Genomic DNA, 7500 nt, shown 5'->3' on the forward strand with positions numbered 1-7500 from the left:
TTCTGTTTTTTTTTTCCCTCTATAATGTTATTTTTTTTCTAAAGGAATTTCCTAACCCATCACTAAACACTCTACCTCACATCACATCGAAGCACTATACATCACATCACATCACATCAAGACACTCTACCTCACATCACATCAAGACACGCCAACCCACATCACATCGAATCACATGAACCCGAAAAGTTGTTGTCATGAGTGCAACAGCGAATGCGTTCTCTAAAGCACTTCCATCTCGTTTACACATCCGTAAGTTCATTCGATTTACCGAAACCAATAAAACAAGGATAAAAATTACGGTAATGTTGGTCAATATTCCCTGGCGATGCGACACCATAAACACGGGTTATGTAAACGCGGCTATGAATTCCCTCACTTTTCCTGGGTCTTCCTTCACTCTCTGTCTGCCTACCTGCCTGCCTGCCTGTCTGTTTGTATGTCTGTCTGCCTGCCTGCCTGCCTGCCTGTCTGTTTGTATGTCTGTCTGCCTGCCTGTTTGTATGTCTGTCTATCTAGCCGCCTGCCGGCCTGCCTGCCTGCCTGTCTGTTTGTATGTCTGTCTGCCTGTTTGTATGTCTGTCTATCTAGCCGCCTGCCGGCCTGCCTGCCTGCCTGTTTGTATGTCTGTCTATCTAGCCGCCTGCCGGCCTGCCTGCCTGCCTGCCTGCCTGCCTGCCTGCCTACCTGCCAGTTTGTCTGTCTGTCTGCCTACCTGCCTGTCTGTCTGTCTGTCTGTCTGTCTGTCTGTCTGTCTGTTTGTATGTCTGTCTATCTAGCCGCCTGCCGGCCTGCCTGCCTGCCTGTCTGCCTGCCTGTCTATCTCACTCTCTGCCTGCCTGCCTGCCTGCCTGTCTACCCGCCTAACTGCCTGTCTAACTGTCTGCCTACCTGCCTGTTTGTCTGTCTATCTGTCTGTCTGTCTCCCCGTCTCATTTCCAACAAACAACAAGGCACTTCGAGAAGCAAAAGACCAAGTTTAGCTAAATTCGCCCTTATCACCCACACACGATCATCCATTCACAACACCGTCAACCTTCCCCCTTGCCTAACCCCCCCTCCCTCCCCCCTTTTTCCTGCAAAACAAGCACTTCCCACAGCTCCACGCCGACCGAGCATCATGACCTGTAACGTGACCTAAGACGACCTGACCCTGACCCGGAGCGTGTGACCCGAGGTGACTCCAGGTTCTTACGGAGGCCGGCTGTCTGAGCGACGGGGCGCCTAAGGTAATGAATGAATGGCCACGAAAGGTAAACACTGTGACATGATGTACCTTTTCATGGGTACTTCCCCTTCCGCGGCTCTGCTCGGCCAGTCTATCGATGCGGGGTTTGTGCTGTCTTCTTGTCCTTCCTATTTCGCTTGCTCTTTTTTTTTCTCCTCTTTCTCTCTCTATGAATCTCTCTCTTTCTCTTTCTCTTATCTCTTGCCCTATTACTCTTTTTCTTTCTTTTTCTTTCCTTTCCTTTCTCTTCTTTTCTTTTTCTTTCATTTCCTCTCCTTCCCTTCCCTTCCCTTCCCTTCCCTCTCTCACCTCATCCTCACCCTTCTACCTATCTCTCTATTCGTATCGGTTACAACCATCCACACTCACATTGATTCAATCTATCCATCCACACTCACTACTCACCACCCACCTTCAAGACAACATAACAAACATAACAAACAAAACAAAACAAACAAACAAAAACACACACACACCAGTTCCTCTCTAATTAACGCCTTTGTCCTCATCTCCTTCATCACCGGAATCGCCGCCGCAAATCCTCCGCTAAAACTCCATTGTACAAAATATACGGCGGCGGGAACCAGCAAATCGCATTCTCTGAGCCATAATCGATGCCCGATTATTATAATACATTGCCAGTGATGTATTTATACATTACCTAATTCAACCTGGCGTAATGATGCTGCTCGATTTCACACCATACCTGCGAATAGAGAGAGAGAGAGACGTCGTTAGAGCATGAAGACGATTAAAAAAAAAAACTAAAAAAAACTCATGCACCGATACGAGGATCGAATCGGGATAAATCTTCACCTGTGGCAATTTGCATGATGAAGTTTTAAAAGAAGATGGAGGAGAGAGAGAGAGAGAGAGAGAGAGAGAGAGAGAGAGAGAGAGAGAGAGAGAGAGAGAGAGAGAGAGAGAGAGAGAGAGAGAGAGAGAGAGAGAGTAAATTGGTATTCAATATCAGATAACGATGGCAAGTCGAATAAATAACACAACAAATCAAAATCAAATCAGAATCTAAAATACAAATAGATTTTTTTTAAAAGTCTTGCAATGTGATGCCAATTATATTTCCGTATCTTCGTCATCCCTCCTTCTTGCCTTTTCAAAAAGCATGTGCAAGAGGGTAATTGCAAGTGCAACTTATAGGGAGCACAAAATAACTTTCTTTGAAAATTCGTCAGGAATAAAATAGACGCGGCAAGAAGGACAAGCATACGAACAAACACGAAACAAACAAATACACTCATACCCCCCATCCCCCACTCCCACACACACACACACAAACACACACACAAAAAAAAACGAACAAACCCGCGATGTGCTTGCATCCAGCACGCGTCAAATGACATACCTTTAAACTGGACCCCCCCCCTTCCCGTCGCGCTACCTACCGCAACACTCATCCTTAAGTAAACTTGCGGACTCGATAGCGTATCGCCAACACCTTGTAGCAATGCTAGTGACGCACGTTCGAACACTATAAAAAGACTAACAATGCATGTTTGGTGTCGTGCTCACACTCACACACAATGCTTATAATGCACACATATATACAGACCAGAGCCCTCCTTACCTAGCTTATTGTGTGTGATTGTTTGTGATTGTGTGTGTGTGTGTGTGTGTGTGTGTGTGTGCGTGTGTGCGTGCGTATGTAGCTCTCTCTCCCTACCCCAATCCCTCCCCCTCTTTCCCTATCCCCCTCGCCCTCTCTCTTATCAAATATGCACCAGTCCCTTTCAATATAAATATTCGTAGTTTCACCATGAATGAAGAATCAATTCATTCATTACAACTCAATGCTCTCGTTCCTCAATACTTGGTCGTTGCGTCAATATATACAGTGCTTACACATCTCATGTTAGGGAGAGAAATACACACACACACACACACACACACACACACACATATATATATATATATATATATATATATATATATATATATATATATATATATATATATATATATATATATATATATATATATATGAGAAGAGTAAGAGTAAGCCAAAGAAAAGGAAGAAGCAACATATAAAAACGGATCCCCAATCCAACCTCGCACTCCACCAACAAACGAACCCGCCTAATCAACGCCCTGTCGAGACCTCCCCTTGCAAGCTTTACCCCCCCCCCCCCCCTCCCTATACCTCCCTATCCCTCCCCACGCCCCACCACGGGATGCAGTAACGCACCCTCACTCGCCCCGGGGACGGATCGGGGCGGAGCACCACCTGAGCGAGACGTCGAGCTCCATCTGCTAAGGCTGACGAATTCGCAGCAAACAGTGATGGATCGGGTGCTCTCTCTCTTTTCTTCTCTTCTCTTCTCTTCTCTCTCTCTCTCTCTCTCTCTCTCTCTCTCTCTCTCTCTCTCTCTCTCTCTCTCTCTCTCTCTCTCTCTCTCTCTCTCTATCCCTCTCCCTTTAAGTGACCTGCCCCCGCCCAACTTGACCTCTCCCACCGCCGTCCTATGACCTTGCACGTCCAGTCGTCAGCATCCTTTCTATCCCATACGTCTCCTTCAACAGTTCCTTCTGTGTTTCTTACACAATGCATTCCTTCACCCTAATGATCCTCTCCTTGGCTGAGCGCCTGGTCTCTCACTCTCTTCCTTCCCTCTTACTCCTACTCCTTCTTCTTCTTTTCCTCCTCGGCCGGTGACCTCTGCGGTCAGCCTAATGATTACTATCGCCAAGACCCCTTGACCCTTTCTCCCCCGAGGTCACGGTATCAGCCTATGGACGTCATGCTGATGAAAGAGGTCCAACCTCACATGACCTCCCATGCGGTACTGACCCTAAATGACCTGGCCTGACCTTGGCTGCTCCCGTGACCATTCCCAGGCATTATCGACACCATTAACGCACTGTCGTATACATGTGCTACACAGATATTTCACTGTTCCTACTTGAAGCTGCTATGCATATGGGGCGCACACGTCGCTCACCCCCGAATTCAAAGTATATGTCAAAGCAAAAGAAAGCACACGAACGTCAAAGCATGCTCAAAGAAATAAGTATTATTTCAGGTTACTTTCTCCGTCTCGTCCAATTTTCTAATCATTTATCTTATCTCTCGTTCGACTCCCGTACGTTGGTATCAGCCGTCCTACAATCTTCAAATAGCTATAACTATCTATATACCTTATTTGACTATCTGCATTTGGTCATATAGTTTTTTTTCCGTTTCCTACACACCTCTTTGAACAAATACATTCAGTGATCTACGGTAGAGGTTGATGAGGACGGACACACATTCCATTCCATCCCATTCCTTACAATATAACCCTAATGATATTGGTGACGAGGGCTTCAACATCATAGAGAGGGAGGAGAAGTAGATGGAGGAGGAAGAGGAAGAGGAAGAGGAAGAGGAAGAGGAAGAGGAGGCGAGGGAGGAGGGAGAAGGAGGAGGAGGCGAGGGAGGAGGGAGAAGGAGGAGGAGGCGAGGGAGGAGGGAGATGGAGGAGGAGGCGAGGGAGGAAGAGGAGGAGGAGGCGAGGGAGGAGGAGGGAGAGGAGGAGGAGGAACAGGAGGAACAGGAGGAGAAGAAGAAAGGGGGAATGAAAGCGATAGATAGAGAAAAAGACGGGGACGAGAGTGAGAGAGAGAAGAGAAGAGAAGAGAAGAGAGAGAGAGGGGGGGGGGGGGGGACAGAACGAGAAAGACCTAATGAGAGAGACCGAATGGGAGGAGAGAGAACGAGAACGAGAAAGAGAGAGAGAGAGAGAGAGAGAGAGAGAGAGAGAGAGAGAGAGAGAGAGAGAGAGAGAGAGAGAGAGAGAGAGAGAGAGAGAGAGAGAGAGAGAGAGAGAGAGAGAGAGAGAGAGAGAGAGAAGGAGAGAGAGAGAGAGAGAGAGAAGAGGAGAGAAGAGAAGAGAAGAGAAGTGAAGAGAGAGAAAGAGAGACAGAGGAGAGAGAGAGAGAGAGAGAGAGAGAGAGAGAGAGAGAGAGAGAGAGAGAGAGAGAGAGAGAGAGAAAGAGAGAGAAAGAGAGAAAGAGAAAGAGAGAAAACTGACTCAATCCTTTCCTACGGGTGATTTCCCGAAAAGGCTTAATCAATGGCTCTCGAATGATTCTTCTCCCCTTTCCACCTCCCCCTCCCCCCTGCCCCGCCCTTATTTAAATCACTTCATCTCCCTTTTCTTGAACTGAACGTGGCTTCTCCGCCTCTTCATCCTCGACCCTCTTGTCCCCCCCCCCCCCACACCTCGTACTCGTTTTTTTTTTCTTTTTCTTTTTTGTAAATGTTTTTTTCCTTCTTCTCATTCTCTTTCATTCTCTTAACATCTCTTATTCTCCCGTCTTCTAAATTAATTAATATATCTGATCCTATCTTTCTTTCTCTAATTCTCGCCTAATCTCTCTTATCTCTTCTTCTCCATCTCACTTATTCATGCTTCTGCCTATTATTCCTCTCCCTCTTCCTCATTGCCCTCCACCTCCCTGTACGTCGCCGTCTTCTTCTCCTTCTCTTTTCCTTCACCTTCTCCTTCTTCTTCTTCTTCCTTGCTTCCTTCATCTACCTCCCTGTTTATCAGCTACTCCTCCCTTTCCCCTTTTCGTACCTCAGTGTACCTCACCTCCCCTCTCTTTCCCCTCCCTCCTGCTTCCACGTAGCGTCTGTTCCTTAAGGCACGTTAGATAAGGGACCCGAACCTGCTTTAGCCACACCGGAAGTCTGCATCACGTGGGATGGGGGGTGGGGGAGGGCGAGGTAAGGGGAGGGTGGAGGGCGAAGGGATAAGGGATAGGGGAAGAGGGATAAGGGAGAGAGACAGGGAGGGAAGGAAGGAAGGGAGGGAGGGAGGGAGGGAGGGAGGGAGGGAGGGAAGGGAGGGAGGGAGGGAGGACACATGGAGGTACACGACGACCCTCCAATCTCCCTTTCCTCCATCCATCCACCCCTACCTCCCTACCTCCCTTCCTCCCTCCCCCAACCCCTATTCTTCGCCAGTGGCACCCGCAGTGGCACCGTCCCTCCCCTTTTTTTCCTCTTCCACTCACAGCTTCATTCAGCCTTCGTCCACAGCTCACTCGCTTCCCTTCTCCACCTGATCTCGCGTAATGGCAGTTGGATGCTGATAACAACAGCTGGTGTCGTATTGCTTCGTTGCCATCACTGCCCCTATTAAGACCATCACGGACGTATCGGGTTTCACTATCATCTCCATCTTGAATATATATATATATATGCAAAAAAAAAAAATCGCTTTCCGTATCATCTAAATTTAGCGGGAAAATACTCCTGCCATTACCGACAAAGCAGGAAACATCAGCCACAACCATAACAACGGTAACATTATGATAATAACGGCGTGGCATTATTTCATCCGCCGCGTTATTGCGCTACGTGTGTCACCATGACCTGAAACAGCGACGAGAAAAACAACAACGATGAATAAATAGGGAGATTTATGATTTGTAGCCGATTCCGAAGAAAAGAAAAGAAGAAAGGAGGAGGAGGAGGAGGAGGGGGAGGAGGAGGGGGAGGAGGAGAAGGAGGAGGAGGAGATGAAGAAGAAAAAAGAAAGCGAAAACGGAGAAGAAAGAAAGAAAGGTAAAAAAAAGTAAAAATAAAAAAATAGAAACAGCCATCACCATAACCCCCCCCCACCTACCCACTCCCTACCCCAGAGAACCATGTCAACCAACAGGGTGTCATCACAGCTTCGAGTGGGAGGGATGGGGGGGGGGGGCACAAGAATGAGAAGATATGGAGCAAAGAAGGAGAAGAAGTAGAGGATACACACGCGAACGAAAGAGGGAGAGGAAAAAAGAAAGAGACAAAAATAATAAGTCAAGGGATGATAAGAAGGGGAAAAAATGAAGAGGGAAAAAGTGACAGGAGAAAAGGAGAGATTTCAAAGGCGATAAGGAGAGGAAACAAAATACTCAAAAGTAGTAAGACAGCGGGAAAGGGACATGTGCTGGGGGGGAGGGGGGGGGGCTGCCGAAACCTCCACTACCCTCACAGCCGCCTGCTCTCCTTACATAAACATCGTAATAAACAAAATGGAAAGCATCAAAATTCGAATTTAAATACCCGTCCGCAACGTCCACAATCAGCTGATCGTCGTAAGGGAAAGGTCAGCGTTCCTTCCGCCAGCTGTTTACTCGATCTTCAAACACACATGTTGTCAACAAAAATAGCTATTCAACTATATATACAAAATAAACCTTGTGTAAAAAAAAAAAAAAAAAAAAAAAAAAAAAAACACGTCAGTGACATCAATAAAATCAAAGGAACAAAATTAGCCAAC

The 7500-nt window shown here is 47.0% G+C and overlaps 1 protein-coding gene across 11 annotated transcripts in view; it reads right to left on the reverse strand.

Moving 5' to 3' along the window:
- The window catches only part of Mef2 (myocyte enhancer factor 2), a 475383-nt gene that overhangs the window by 89396 nt on the left and 378487 nt on the right, over positions 1-7500 (reverse strand). For 2 of the 11 annotated variants that reach the window (XM_086544335.1, XM_086544337.1), the window contains one exon: positions 1890-1934. The exons of the other annotated variants lie outside the window; for them this stretch is intronic. The gene's annotated coding sequence lies outside the window, so the exon portion shown is untranslated. The remainder of the gene's footprint in view (positions 1-1889; positions 1935-7500) is intronic. 11 annotated transcript variants of the gene reach the window in all.

Source organism: Penaeus japonicus, unplaced genomic scaffold (assembly GCF_977035675.1).
Source record: "Penaeus japonicus unplaced genomic scaffold, GWHDUDI00000001_assembly GWHDUDI00000015, whole genome shotgun sequence".
Taxonomy (NCBI): domain Eukaryota; kingdom Metazoa; phylum Arthropoda; class Malacostraca; order Decapoda; family Penaeidae; genus Penaeus; species Penaeus japonicus.